General features: G+C 44.9%; 1 pseudogene; it reads right to left on the bottom strand.

Moving 5' to 3' along the window:
* Positions 1-640: 640 nt before the first annotated feature.
* Positions 641-16,239, bottom strand: part of LOC112414400 (eukaryotic translation initiation factor 4E transporter-like) — a 69,909-nt pseudogene continuing 54,310 nt past the window's right edge.

Raw genomic sequence — 16,239 nt, 5'->3', positions numbered from 1 at the left:
TCTGATCATAGGAATAAATACCAAGCATAATGGGAGCCAGAGTTTCAACATCTGAGAAAAGATTGACCAACATGAAGAAGGGGCAAACTAGAATCCGCCCTGTTTACAAAACCCAGTTTTCTTTTTTTTTTCACACTTAGCATATGCAACTTTAATCAACCAAAAGAAAAAGTTTCAGATGTACAAGGGCAAAAAAAAATCCAAACTGTTGACATAGGCTTAACTAATATCAGCTACTTTTACATACAGCTGTATAAATTCAAAAAAGCTATCCTATATGTGTGTACAAAAGTTGTTTATACACAGGTCTGTACATAAGGGTCTATACATTTATTTCCTCAGAACTCTTAAGGTGCCACCTCTTGGTGAAGACATCAACACTTCATTCACATATCTTACAGAAAAAAAAGACTGTTTCCAGGACTGACAACACTGCATCCTGTATTCAGACCATGTAGGCTCCACTGGATTGGTTAAGTTCCTTCCATCATAATGTAGACCACACCTGGTGCCTGGGTGCCATTAAACAGCTTCTCACAGAGTGCTACAAAGTAAAAGCCCATAAACCAACATGAGATGAGGAAACAGAGTCCTAACCAGGGTGCCATGAGAAGCTGCTTAGGCAAGCCTGCTGCCCTGTTCACTGTCGGTACTCCAATTCATCTACATTGACGACTTTGGCGGGCATGGAGGGCAGGGGCTGCTCTCGCACATCTGAGCCACACCATTTGGCAAGGCCCATGGGGGGAGCTGCTCCTATGGATGGGGCAGTGCTCTAGCTGGGAGTGCACATAGGGCATGCCTAACCATCTGAGCACATTCTGAGGAGTCGTCTGAATGCTGACAGCAGCTGCCTGGGAACCAGAGCCTGGAGGATGAAGAACTGTGCACTGTCGCTGCTGTTGCATCAATGCCAGATGCAGAGGTGTCCCAGAATGAGGGTTTAGGAGAGGGTGACTAGTGGCAGGTAAAGGGTAAAAAGGTTGACCCAAGATTGGGCCAGATATTCCCTGTAAATGATTCAGGTCCACCCCAGGAGGAAGCACACCAGGTTGGAGAAAACTTGGAAGATGCTGTGAATGTACTCCCTGGGCCAGCATCATTTGGACCAACCCTGGGTGAAGCTGGAGAGCAGGTTGAACAATGGGGACATGGGGTACAAGGGGGACTTGGTGGTCAGGGTGGAGAAAAGGTGTTCCTGGAACTGGGGATGCCAAGGTGGGTGTTTTTCTCCCAGTTGCTTTAGGTCGATAATTTTGTTCTTTGGTGTAACGTTTGGTCTGGGATAGCGGCGTGGAAGATGAAAACCACTGTAGGGTTGACAGTTTGGGATTTATAGTGGGAGAAGAGTCTCAATCAGTGGTGGGCACAGACCTGGATGACAGGAGGTTCTCTTCACTGGGCTTCTGAGTGTCCTTTTTACTGTCACCAAGAGCTGATTTCCGGATGCTGGCTCCTCCTTGCTTTTCTCTGTGCTCTCATACATCTTATGAATCACTGAGGTAGGAGTGAAGGAAGGAGAAAGCATGTTTGTGATGGAGGTGGCTGGGGCAGGGCAAGAGGAATTCCCTGGGTGCACAGGTGCTGGCGACTTGGTCACTCATGGTTGCCTGCTTCTGAATCCATCTCTGGTTCTGTCCACCTGCGGTTTACCAAAACCAGGCTGGTAGAAGTTTGTTGCCTGCACTGCAAGGTCATGTGGCAGGCCAGCCCCTCCAAAGCTGCATGTTGCAATTCTAGCTGGCTCATCTGGGCTGTGACAGGGCTCATGAGCTTTTGCATGCCTTGGAATGGATCTCCGAGAAGCTGCTGTTGTCCTGGTGTGAAACAAATTGGTGATGGTATTCTGGGACCAAGGTAGTCTGCTGAGCCTGCTCTGGACAGAAACACCTGTGACAAGGGAGGAGAGGGTACTCTTTGACCCAGTAAAGATGTCTTAGGCTCCAAGCTCCCCATAAGGCCACTCAGAAGATTGGAAGAAGCAGGTCTCTGAACAGGTGGACCCAGAAGTTCCTGCAAGATGTTCTGAGGGACAGGTTGGCCTGGAATTTCAGCAGGGGCTTTCAAGGGTTCGGATGACTTTGGGCTGAGAAGGCAGAGTCCCACTTGCCTTCATGGTACTCACTACCATGTTGAACGCAGTCATATCTCCATCTTTTCTGAGCTGTGAATTGCTGCTCACAATACTCAGGGTTTCCTCTAAATGCTCTGCCATAAAGGGAATTGAATTCTTCACCTGCTGGTCCACCTCCAAGCCCTTGAGCCCTGCTTCTACCTCTTCCACTGAAAGCACAACCCCTGAATGTGAACTCTCTATAAACTTTTCTTTATTTGCAGAAAGGCTGGAAAGGAGGGGTTTTAAATCCACTTTGGTTTTCTGTAGCATTTCTAGAATATCCACTTTATTTTCAGCATGGTCTTCTAATGGTATAGGAGCAAAATAATTCCCCGTGTTCTGTCCGGGAGAAAGGATGGCCTGTTCCAGACCTGCACATCTCTCCAGCTCTTCATGCATTGTTGACCCAAGACTGCTGGATCGGCTTCCTGATCGGCTCGGGTTAGGGAACCAGCCGGCAGAGACTGACTCTTCTCCCAAAACATCTTTTATCATCGAAGCCAAGCATGGCACCTTATCAAGGTTAAAGAAGGACTCATTAAAGTCAAATTATCCTGGGGACTGCTTGGGCAAGATGACATCCCTTGGCACTTCCTGATCAGCAGCAGGCTCCTGTTAGAGGATGACTTCCACCTCATCCTCTTTGGCCATTCCTCCATTGCCCTTGACTATGCCTTCCTTCACAGAGGCTGTCCGTTGCCTTGTTCTTTTTCTCCCCTTATGAACTTCTTCCAGTATCTTATCATCAAAGCCAGTCAGCTCAGTGGTTTCAGACTGACTTGTGGGTCCAGCTGAGAACCATTCTGGTTCTTCTTCTGTGTAGGAATCATTTCTTCTACGCTCAAAGACACGCTTACTATCCACAAACTCCCTCCTGAAACGCTTGTCTTTGTAGTCCCTCTCTCAGTCTGTCTCTCAAGTCTTGCAGGTCCTTATGGCTAAGACGGCAATCCTTCTCAAAGGTCCGAGGGGAGATTATCTTCCCACTGCCAATCCTTCATCCGCCAAGCAAATGGAGCACATCACTGTCTTTATCCAATGGGCTTCCTGAGTGCCGGGAGCTAACAGCAGCAGTCACGTGGCAGCACCCTCTAAAGCTTCGTCTCTGTGGGCTGAGAACAACATCTAAGTCATTTTCTTTCACATGCTCTCGAGGATCTACAATCTTGCACACCAGGGAAGGCCGATCTGTATCCAACTCTTTCTTCAGACTTTCCACTGGTGAGCTCCGCCCTGAAGCTGGGTAGAGGGAGGCATGCCACTTCTCAGGGTCCTAGACACAATCACTGTCGTATTTCTCAGAGAGGCACGGAGGCTTCTGTTTGGAATGAGGGAGTTCTTAAATATCCAAGAGCTCCTCCTTAGGCAAACATGCTAAAGAGCATTCCTGTGGGGAGTTCGCCTCTCAAGGAAACATCAATACAGAGGACACTGATTTCTGTGAGGCATCCCAGAGCTGAAATCCTTATATTTTGTATAGTGATGGGGGGATGTGGAGGCCAGTTGCTTCTTCAGCTCAAGGAAAGTATCTCCATTTTCTGTTTCACCCACACTTCTGTCCGTGGCTCCTTGGTCTACAGTTTCAGTGTCTCGGCTGCTGTTCCTCTCTGCCCCTCATGCCGGTCTGAGGGCTGCTCTGTGTGGCCTTCACTCTCGTCCCCCAGACCCCCCAAACCCAGTTTTCTCCTCTGAGAAATAGAGATGACCATAGCACTCAACTCCTAGGGTGGCTGTGTCCACACACACACACACAAATCTCTGTCATTTATCATTACCATCTTATTGTTATTACTATGTCCACCTGCAGTGTGAGAGCACCTCCTGAGCGGCAGAGCCAAGAGGCCCACTTCTGACCTTGACTTTCCTCTCATAATGCTAGGACTCCACACCAGTCTTTGCCTTCTGGTCTTATATCATCACTGAAGTCAATTCTGGGCAATGAATTTATGAATATTAATAGGACAGACATGCCATTCCTAATCTTGCCGACACTTTCAAATGGTTCAGCAGAACATTGTTTGCAGATGCATGAAGGATAAACTTCATGCCTGATTTGTGCTAAATTATGAGTTCCTGGGTTCTACTGTTCTTCTCATATCTATTTGTTCATTTATTAATAATATAAGTATTATAAACTGCCATGGGCACTATGCTAGGGGTTGGAGATAACTAACATTCATTCATTTGTTCATTCATTCATTCACCCAATGAACAATTATTAAGTGCTTACCACAGGCATGGAATAAATTACCCCAGCGAGTAGGCAGTGTCCACACTGGGAAGCAGTGGGGTGAGGGGGGGCTCACACCAGGGGGGAGTGTGAAGTCGGGCAGCTAAGCCTACATTGGAAGATTGATTTCAAATGGGGGGGTTAATGAGCACCAGGTTTCTCACTTTCTGAGAAAGAAGTTAAGGATATAGGAAGGGAGAAAACCAGATTCAACCCTGTTGACAAAATTCTGCAGTGCAGAACCAGGGGGTTGGCAGTGAAAATGCTTCAGGTATTTGATTTTGTCACAGAGGCACCTGGGCTAAAATTAAGAGATGAGCCATGGGAAGTGCTGCCATGGCCTTGGCCCAATGGCCACCCTGCCTGCTCTCTCCCTGGCTGCTGCTGGGCCCTGGGCAGCCCTCATGGGGCAGCGTCTGAGTTTCTTACCACAGGCTCTGCAAGGCCACAGGACTCTGATTCTGCCTGGAGGGTGCTTTGGCCTCCTCTGGCCTCCTCACGTACCCCCAAGAACCCCTTGGGCCTCCACCCTGGTTTCCCTCCTCCGGCAGGTGCCTTGGGAATGGTTTGGGAGGAAGTTCAGCATGAAGGGCCTGTATTAGGAAGTGGGATGGCAAGTTCTTTCAGGGATGGGGGTGTCTGGGTGGTGCATGGCAGTGTCCCCTCATCCCCTACGCCTGCCCTCCAGGAACTCCCTCTCCTGGAGAAGCGCTGCAATCCCGCTCTTCCCAGATACACACCCAGGACTAGAGGGGGCGGGACAGAGGGCCAACACTCAGGTCCCAGGCTGACCACTCCCCTGGGCCATTTCATTCTCGTGCTCCCTGTGGTCAGCTGAGGCCACCCTCCAGACTGCATCAGACCCCAACTCCTCCACCAGCCCTGCTTCCTTCCCTCCCTCCCACAGTTGTGGATCTCAGGGTGCTTCCTAATAGGCACTCTTCACACTGAACTTCCTGGGTACCCTCTACCTAGCTTCCCTTGACTGTAACAGCTTATTTCGCTATAGTATAACATCAAAACCAAAAAATGAAAACAAAACCAAAAAACATTGGCACGATTCTATTAACTAGATACAGACCTTATTCTGATTTCACCAGTTTTTATATGTATTCATTTCTGTGTACGTGTGTTGTTTGTGAAGTTCTCTGCCGTTTTATGGGAAGTACAGATCCATACATTACCAATGTGGCCATTACCAAACTCTTACGTCATCATAAAGGAAATTTCTCATGCTAGATGTTTATCCTTACTTTTTACTTTTTAAATTTTTTTTTACGTGGGTCTCTCACTGTTGTGGCCTCTCCCATTGTGGAGCACAGGCTTTGGACGCGCAGGCTCAGTGGCCATGGCTCACGGCCCCAGCCACTCCATGGCATGTGGTATCTTCCCGGACTGGGGCATGAACCCGTGTCCCCTGCATCGGCAGGTGGACTCTCAACCACTGCACCACCAGGGAAGCCCCTATCCTTATTTTTTAAAGAAATAAAATATTTCAAGTGCAGTTGAACTCTGAACGCAATCCTATTCCCTACCCTCCATCCACAGAGGGGACCACAATTTTTAAGGTATCATATATGTATATCTCCAAAATAGCTAATATTTGGCAAGTGCTTACTGTGCACCAAGCTCCATTCTAAGTTGTTTCCATGCAGTAATACATTCCCTACTCACCACAACACTGGCATTGTTATCCCCAACAAGGATGCCAAGGAACAAAGAGGTTAAGAGAACTTACACAAGGACCCACAGCTGGAAGTGTTGATGCTGGGGCTGAACCAGCCTCCACAGCCACTATTCTATAGTGACACACACATGTCTTCTTGCCACAGACATCTTCTACTCACCAAGATGTCTAAGAGATTCACTCAGGTTGATATCTAGAGACAGAACTCATTAATGTTAACTGCTCTGTAGTATTCCCTTTTGTGATTACACTACAATTTATATAGCCATATTCCTAGTGATGGATATTTAGAATGTTATGTTGTCTCTACTGCACGCAATGGTGCAGGAACCCCCTTGTCTGTCTCCTTGTGCACATGTGCCTGAGTTTCTCTGTGGTTTATTCGTAGATGTGGAATTGCTGAGTCTTAGAGTAGGAATGTCTTTGACTTTGGAGGACATTGCCAAGTCTCAGTGTATGCAACAATTTACACTTTCACCTGCCATGCATGAGAGTGTGAGGTGACATATCCCTATTATTTTAATTTGCATTGCTCTAACTTCTAGTGAGGAAGTCACTAGATAATCAATATCTTTTGATTATTGGTCATGCATTTCTATTTTCTCTGTATACATTTTCTATTGGGTAGTTTGTCATGTTCTTATTATTTGTAAGAAATTTTTGTGTATTCTGGATGATAATTCTTAATTGGTGATATGCATGGCAAATATCTTCTTCCAGGCTGTGATTTGTTTTTTTCTTTTTCAACTTTGACTAATTCTTCTATCATAGACAAGTTTTTAATTTTATTGTTTATTGTATTCAATTCTATCAATCTCTTCCATTACAGTTTGGACGTTTGCATGTTTTGTTTAAGAAATTCTTTCCCTTTTAAGGTCATTAAAGAGAATTATTTTTTCTTATTGTTTAAGTTTTATTTTTCATGGTTCTCATAGTAAAGTTTTACTTTGTACAGTTACCTTTCCTATAAGACATAAGGAGTTCCCCCTACATATAGTCACTTTCCTAGCATGACTTATTGTGCCATCTATCTTTCCTCTCTTATTTGCAATGCTCTCTCTATTGTATATGGAGTCCCTGCACACATCCCATCTGTTTCTCTCCCTCCACTGGCCTCTTTGCCTTGAACTAAACCAACACCACACTGTCTGAAACACGAGAAATTTATCATAAACCTTGGTGTTGGGGAGGGTGAGTTGTCCTTGTTATTCAAAATTATTTTCCACATGAGCTTTTGAATCAGCCACTCAGTTTTACCTGGAGCTCTTTTGGAATTTTAATAATTGTAATTACACTGCATTCATAGATTTGCTTGGAGAGTAATTGACATCTTTAGACTATTGGTCCTCCCATCTATAAGCATGTTATATCTCTCCCTTTATTCAGCTTTTCCTTTATGTCCTTCAATAAAGTTCCATAATTTTCTCCTTAAAGGTCTTGCACATAGTTTCCTAGATTTATTTCTTGGTACCTTCCATCGTTTACTGGAATTTTGGGGTGAGGTGTGACTCCTGCTGGAACTTAGTCACTTATGAACCTCAGGATCCTAGTTAAGTCCCTTAAATGGTGCAATTCTCAGTTTCCTCATAAATCAATATACCTCCATAAAAGAGTAGGCATGAAAAGTGAATGAAACCAAGGATGTCACGTCCTTAGAACATCGTAAATATCTGATAAATGTTAGCTCATCCTGGAGTCAGCATACATTTGGAGTTGTGTTTCTGAATATGTGTTCTTGCATTTCCGTGACTGTGCTTAGAATATGGTCCTCAGGCAGAAACAGTCAGAAACAGCTGTCATGTGACAGCTTCTGACCTATAAGTAATTGGTAGACAGTGCCTTCCTCCCTCCAAAGTAAAGAGCACTAAAGAAAGCACTTTCAAAGCACATGGTAAAATTAATACTTCTATTGAATCCCAAAGCAGGGCTAATTAAGTTACATTTAAAATTTTTTCTAGTTAACTTACCAGAAAACCAACTAAAAAAGAAATTATTATAAAGATTTTTTTCTGTTCAAAATTTAGTGTGATTTATTACCATAACTCTTCTTCATGTCTTTTTCAGAGCAAAAATGCGTAAACTGAATTCATTTTTTAAAAAGTTTTGTGTTTTATAAAATGGTGTGTGTCATCATAAACATTTCAAATATTAGGGAAAAATACAAAGAAGTAGACATTTCCCAAAATTGTACTACTGAAGTAGAACCATTGCTAACATTTCAGTCACTATCTTGTTTATATTTCTTGATACCAATAAATGGGCTTCTGGGTCTGTGACCACTTTTTATTTTTCCTCTACAAGGTATTGTGAATGTCTTTCCACTTTAATAGTTGCAGAATTACATCATTTTATATCATTGCATTTTATTCCATTTTATAGATTTGCACTAATTTAACAAATCAATTCCTTCCTTATGGCTATTTGATCTTATGAAATAAACCACGCCCTGATGAACCACTGCAACACACCTCTTTTTTGTCAGTTTACATGATTGCTTCCATCAATAGACTCCTTGGAAGTGAGATTATCAGGAAAAAAGACTCGCTCATTTTACATTTTGACACATATTGCCAAACTGCCTTTCCAAAAGGGTTAAATCAATTAGCACTGCCTTCATTGGGGCATGAGGGTGTCCATTTTCCAATGAGCTATGTGGGTTTGTCAATTTTCTTAATCTTTACCTATCTGGTGAATGGAAAACAAACCTCTCTTTGCACATGCATTTCTTTGATCAGTTGAAAAATTAAACATCTTTTCCTCTGTTTATCGGCCATTTCAATTTTCTTTTGTGGATTGCCTCTCTAGGTAGTGAACACGTTCATATGGTTGCTTATAAGTTCTTTGTGTCTTAACATTGTGTATAACATTGGGGAACAGCCACTTGGCTTTGGGCTTGGCTGTGTGCCTTGCTTTGGTCAGTGGGATGTTAGCAGATGTGATGCAGGCAAAGGTTTTCAATGTGTGTGGCTGAGCTTGCCCTCTGTGCTTCTTCCGACCTCATGAAAAGAGGATGCCCTGTCTGGCCTGCTGGTAGCAGAGGAATGAGAGACTCATGGAGTGAACTTGAGCCAAACCCATGGTCTGGAGCCAAGCCTAGCCCAGCCCAACCAAGGTCGGCAGAGCCATAGCTGCCAAGTCACAGACATGAGTGAAAATGGTTTTTGTTTGAAGCCACCAAGTTTGGGTTGGTTTATCATGCAGCAGTATTATGGGATAGATGACTGACATACCCTGCCATTCTCTTGCTGTGTGACCTTCTACATGTCATGTTCTTCTCTTGGTCTCAATTTCGTTAAATTTTGCATGAAAGAGTTGACCACTGAGTGATTTCTAAGGTCTCTTCCAATACTAAGAATCTGGATTCCAAAACAGGGTTTTGTGGTGAGAGGGGAGGAAGGTGTTCCAGAATGAAAGGTCAACACACAGATGCAAAGAAGGTTATGCAAGTAAGGCAATGGGAAGGGTTTATCCTGCTGGAGCAGGTAGTCTGAGACACACAGGTGGGGGTGGGTTGGTGGTGTAAGGTTGATGCAGGAATGAATGCTGAGGCTTGGGCTGCCCAGAAAGCTGTTCTTATTCCTCCTCCACTGCTTCTGAAGCTCTTGCAAATTGGCTTCTTAGCCCACCATGCTGCCAAAACTGCCTTCTCAGTTCCGATTCTCACCACCAAACCCTCACTTTGGCCCTTGGCCTCCTAGAACTTGATGCCTCCTTCCAACCCTCCTCTCTAGCTTCTGTGCCCCCGACTTATCTAGCCCACACCTCTCCATCTGTCCACTTGGTATCTGTCTCTTTCCCTGAGTCTACTCTGAAGGCAATCCTCGAGGTTATTTCCTCAGCTCCCTCTTTTCATGAGTGGAATTCTGGGATACTGACCCCAAGTGAGGAACCTGGGTACCAGGCAAAGGAGGCATAAGGAATCAGAAACATCTTAATACTGCCAAAAAGCAAGTGAGAGTTTGGGCTGAACACTAAGGGACCAAGCCCTGGACTCAAAGAACTATTATGTGCTACAGTTCCACGTCCACTCACAGCTCCAGCACAATCATTCCTACATCGTATATTCTGTGCTTGTGGTTAAACAAACAGGGTAGCGAACCCAATCAGGCCATCTTAAAAGCAGAGGCGGGCAGCCTGCATTTCTCCTCTGCTCAGCACAGAATGGTCTTCAAATGTTCTTTCTTCAGTAGACCTGTTCCCCTGTTTCCTCTGGCATGTGTCCCCTCTAATGGCTGGTCTCTCTCACTATCCTGTGATCCTGAATTCTTAGCTCATCCTGGGCCCCAGCTGTGGTTTGATGGATACTCCACTGTTTATCTTGCAAAGAGACTTGACCCTGGATTGTAATTTTGCTTGATGAGTTTGCTTACTGTTCTTCCAAGCCCTACCTGCCTGGGTATGGAAATTATTTACACACCTGTGCTATTCACACGGGTATCAGTCATGTCCTCCTCCCCAGCCCCAGGAGGACAAGACCCCTTGTAATAAGCCCTAATAACAAGACCCCCAGGATTTACCATCGCTGGTGCTTTCCTTACAGATGTGATGGATGACTTCCAGCTGGTGTGAGACTGGAGGCAGCACACTCAAGGAGGAGGATGAACTGGGAAGCAGACACACCTGGCTCTTGAATTCTGGCTCCATCACATGCTGCTCATACACAACTCATTCCCAACCTGTTGATGATACACACATACACATACAATAATGCACAGTGTCTGACATGTGACTCAATAAATCATAGCCCACACTCCAGAGGAACTTTTTTTTTTTTTTAGCATTTATCCTGTTTCTCTTATTTTCATCAAATCATCTGCTTTCTTTACCTGTAGCTGGCACAAAGGCAACTGGCATTCTGAACTCCTAGCCCAGGTCCTGCCACAAAGCAAGTGCCCTGGAAATGTAGCCTGATGTTGTATAACATATCGGGGTTCTTTGGAAACTATGTGTGCATGTGTGTGTATTCTATTCTTCAGCAACATTATGAATATACCAGATCTCCTTGTTCTGTCTCTCATGTCCTTTGTCCTCATTGCATTCGTTATTACAACTTTGTTTTCTTCCACTTTGACTTGAGTGATTTCCTGAAGCCGATTTCTATTTCCCTGATAGAATCTCCAGTTATGATATATCGTCTTTGTGGTTGGTTTTTATGCAACATTCATCTCTGCAATGCTTTCATTTGTTTCATTTCTCTCCTAAGAGGTAGACCAGCTCATTTTTCTTCTCTCATTTTATAATTTCCACGGATAATTCTTCTTTGAATCTCACTCTCTTCTTTGAGTTTTTGTTTTGTTTTGTACTGAGTCATCCTGATCCTGGATCTTGGGTAATTCCTCTTAGGAGGCAAGTTCTTCCATCTTTTGCTCAAGTGTGCATTTCCTTTTGTTAGCAGGAGGCACTTCCTGTGTGTGGGTCTTGTGTTTCTCCTTGCTGGTCATGCCTCATCTCAGTGGGGTGGCCATTTGGTGTGGGGCTGGGTGGGGCAGTGAGCTGGGTAGTCCTTACATTCTGTTTGGGTTCACCATCTCAAACACCTTCAGAGCAAATTCATCTTTTCCTTTGCCCTGGGGGAGCGATCTTCCTCAGTTTTCAGGGTCAGCAGGTGGGCGTGTTCTTGGCAAATCTCATTAAGTCTCTGTGAGCTGTGGCCCAGATGTCCCTCCCACACCCTCCTTCACGCCTCTTTCCCTTGGGCTGTCAGAGCTAAGGGGGCCAAAGGTGGAGAATGTCAATGGCTTGCCAGCTTGCTGTCTTCTCAGATCATCACCCCTGCAATGCTGAGTTAGAGAACTCAGTCCCTTGTGGCCTGTCCATCAACTCACCTGTCCTCTCTCCAATCACCAGGTCACTGCCTTTCAAGGACTGCACACCTTAGATTTCATCTTTCCTGTCCAGTGAACAACAACTCCATCCTGAAATTGATTGGACCCAAAGCCTCACAGTCCTCTGTCTCCTCATACCTCACACCCAGCTCACCAGCAAACCCTGTTATTTCCTCTCCCATCAACAATGGGTCCAGAGTCTGATCCCCATCACCACCTGCCCTGCACCACCATCATTTCTCACCTGCATCATTGCAGTAGTTTCCCACCTGGTCCCCTTGCTTCCCCCTCCCTCCTGTGCTCTTCTCTACCCAGTGGGCAGAGTGGACCTGTGAAACTGTTAGGTCCGGACCCTGCTGTGTCTCCCCATTTCACTCAACGTGAAATCCAAAGGTGTCCAGTGGACTGTGAGGTCTTCCTGCTCTGCACCCCCCACTTGCCCCTGAAGTCATCCTCCCTTGTTGTCCACCTGTTCTTTCTGCCATTGCCTTAGTTGTTCCTTTTGCCTGGAACATCTACTCCAGAATCTGCCTAGCCAACATCCTCATCTCTTATAAGTATATCATCCAATGTCACTGTATCAATTTGCTAGGGCTGTATAATAGTACCACAAACTGAGTGATGTAAACAACAGAACTTTGTTGTCTCACACTTCTGGAGGTGATTAGTCCTAGATCAAATTGTTGGCAGGGTTGGTTCCTTCTGAGGGCTGTGAGGGAGGATCTGTTCCATGCCTCTCTCTTCTGGTGGTTTTCTGGCAATATTTGTTGTTCTTTGGCTTATAGATGCATCACCCCCATCTCTGCCTTCATTTTCATGTGTCATTCTCCCTGTGTGTGTCTATCTCACAATTTTCCCTTTGTAGAAGTACACCAGTCATACTGGATTAAGGCCCATTCTAATGACCTTATTTTAACTTAATTACCTCTGTAAGGACTGTATCTTTTAAAAAGGCCACATTCTGAGGTACTGAGGATTGGGAGTTCAACATGAATATGAATTTGGGAGGGGACACAATTTAACTTATAAGAGTCACCTTCTCAATGAGGCATAGTCTTTCCTCACAGTTTAAAACTGCAGAATTGCACCACCCCCTGCATCCTCAACCACCCAGCCCTTGGTTCTACTCGTATTGTGGAAGATGGAGTTTTTCCCTCCAATATTTCATTCCTTTTTGTTACTGTTTTCAGTGAGCTTCCACCCTAATTGAGACTAAAACAAACATTACTCATGTCGCTCAGGGCCATCTCCCCCACTGAAATCCCCTCCCACCTCTGGTCCTGCATTGGCTTCATCCCCATGCCCAGTCCAACCTGCATGGTCTTTGCAGGTGGGTGGGCTTTAGGTACCAGGTGACCCTGGTTGAGGGACCCAAGTGGGGAATAACAGTGGCTTCAAAGCTATCAGAGGCCACCCATGGCCAATGATGTCCCCTAACTTCAGCCTCAATGCAGTGACACCTGCCCTCCACTCAGGCAACTTATTGAGCTCTTTCTCTTCCTTAACGTAACAGATTGGCCTAATGCCTTTATTTCATGGCTCGGGAGTGAGAGGTGGATGTTCTCCACTGTCAACAAATCCATTTCCAAATCCTCTGGCCTCTATCAGTCTGCAGCTGGCAGGGCAGTGATGGCCTGCTAGGTATTACCATTGATAGCCTTGTTTCCTGTACCCCAGCAGTCTCTTCCCTCCCTCGCAGACAGAGTGCGGTCTCTCCTCCCACCTCCTCTGTGGCCTGGCTCCTCCCCCCCACCCCTCCACAAGTCCCCAGTGAGCTCATTAGGAGACCAAACTGCACTCATCTGCTCAGCACCTCATCACGTCACAAGTCAGAATGATGTCCCTGTTGGCTCCTCCATCTGTAGTCAATTTGGTAGGGGCTGAGGCTCCAGGTCTCCATGAGGGATGGTAGTCTTGAGTGAGGAGGTCTGCTTAGGCTCAGCCCCCAGAGAACATGGACAAAAGAGAGAAATCAGGTAACAGATCTGATCTGGACCACTCTGAGGCCTCCCTTCTCCTTCTCCAGGTTAGCACATCCCAGAAAATCCCAGAATCTTCTGCCCCACCACTGTTTGCCTGGAGCCTGAACTAAGCCCCCTAACTGACTCCCTGCTTCCTGCATCCACCCCACAGCCTCCAGAGTCTGCTGTCCTCTGCCCAGCAGCCCCTCTGCTTAGATAATCTCCCTCTCCCATAAGAGCCTCCAGACAAAGGCAAATTTACCAGAGGCTAGAGAAGCTTAAGCTTCAGGGACCCTGACTCTCCAGGCCCCTCTTAAGGTCCCAGTTGGGCCCCATGTAATGTGATTAATGAACATTGTCAATTCCAAGATTAATTAGGATTAGAAACTGCAAGGAAAACTTGCTATGCCCTGAAAGCTTACTGCTCAGATATAAGAGGAACTTGACAGGAGGCTTCCCAAATTTGACAACAGTCCTGAACATTTACATGGCATGATCTGTAATGAACTGTGAAGGTGAAAAAAATTCAACCCTACCCATGTAGAAAACCGTGAAAATCAGGCTCTGTGGGAGGAAAGTCTGATTAAACTTTCTATTCTCTCCACGGAAGATGATATTACAAAATCATTGTCTTAAGAACATGTGAATATAGAGAATGCAGCCCAAACAATTCAGGGGAGAATGAAAGCTGAGAAGGAGTGTCAAGATGCTAAGTAATAAATAGAGTGAGATTTTCCTCAATTCTGTTATGTTTTCTGGTAATTGCTTGTTTTTTGATACCTACAATTTATTATAATTTCTTTGCTCATTCTAAATAACTATTAACTAGTTATTTAGCTAATTTTGATTCCAAATTCTATGTCTTTTTCTTAAAGAGAATTCTCAAAATGGTAAAATTTTCAGACCCATGGCACCTACATCTATTACCTTCAAGGCCTTCCTATTGAACTTGGAATAAAACTTAACCTCCTCTGCTGTATGGTCTGCAAGACCTCCCCTCTCCACCCTGCCCAGTCTGACCCTTGCATCCCTTTCCCTCACACTCACCACCCTACAGACTTGAGAATGGAGCAGACCTGCATTCAAAATCTGCAGCTTTGAACTGCCAAGCAATTTGCAATTGTGTGAGGAATACATGCTTATTATTGTATGTCACTCAGATTTTTGTGGTTGTGTGTTACACAGCAATAACAGACTGATGCAGTGTGATTGAAATGTTTCACATGTACTCTGATCAATCAAGAGGATGTCTTTGTTATTTAGGAAGGCATAACTGGATCACAAACCTAAGAAAGCTGAAATCTAAAACATTTTCAAATTGACCACCAATTCTTAAGGATCTCAAAGGCAAAAGAAGTCCTGACCTTCCAGTGATCTGGATCCAGTGATCCAGTGATCTCAGCTCATTTTCAGACCCATCAGTGTCTAAGATTTAGAGTCACAAAAGGTCAGAATCTCTTTGTCTTGAGACATCATCTAGTCTTAGGGACAACAATATGTCAACCTTTATTTTAAGAGTATTTTCTTCCTCATGTAAATATTATACATGTTCATTACAGGTAATGCAGACAGGCAGAAAGAAAAAGAGAAAAACCACCCATAATAACCACCATCAAAAAAAACACTCTGTCAAATATTGGTTATATAAACACAGGTGTTTATATATGTTTATATTTTTCTCATAAATAAAGGAGAGAGGGGGAAGCTGGGGCAAAGTGAGAGTAGCATCGACATATATACACTACCAAATGTAAAATAGTTAGCTAGTGGGAGCATAGCACAGGGAGATCAGCTCGGTGCTTTGTGATGACCTAGAGGGGTGGGACAGGGAGGATGGGAGGGATGCTCAAGAGGGAGGGGATATGGGGATATATGTATGCATATGGCTGATTCACTTTGTTGTACAACAGAAACTAACACAGTATTGTGAAGCAATTATATGCCAATAAAGATCTATTTAAAAACTAAAAAAGGAGAGGGCTTCCCTGGTGGTGCAGTGGTTGAGAGTCCGCCTGCCGATGCAGGGGACAGGGGTTTGTGCCCCAGTCCGGGAAGATCTCACATGCCGAGGAGCAGCTGGGCCTGTGAGCCATGGCCACTGAGCCTGCACGTCCAGAGCCTGTGCTCCGCAATGGGAGAGGTCACAACAGTGAGAGGCCTGCATACCGCAAAAAATAAATAAATAAATAAATAAAAATTAAAAAGGAGAGTATGCTGTGCATTCTGTTCTGTAATCTTCTGTTTATGTTTACTATGTCATAAAAGTCTTCCTATGCCATTTTACGTCTTCTGCACAATTGTTTTGAATTATAGAATTGTTGCTGAGATGACCTGCATGATCGTCTTCCCTCTCCCAGGCTTCCTGTTGTACCTGAACACCCCTAGGAAGGAGGTATCCTTTGAACCAGCATTATCCATAG

This window comes from Neophocaena asiaeorientalis, unplaced genomic scaffold, assembly GCF_003031525.2.
Source record: "Neophocaena asiaeorientalis asiaeorientalis breed wild unplaced genomic scaffold, Neophocaena_asiaeorientalis_V1.1 scaffold79, whole genome shotgun sequence".
Classification (NCBI taxonomy): domain Eukaryota; kingdom Metazoa; phylum Chordata; class Mammalia; order Artiodactyla; family Phocoenidae; genus Neophocaena; species Neophocaena asiaeorientalis.
This window is presented reverse-complemented; position numbering and strand designations above follow the sequence as displayed.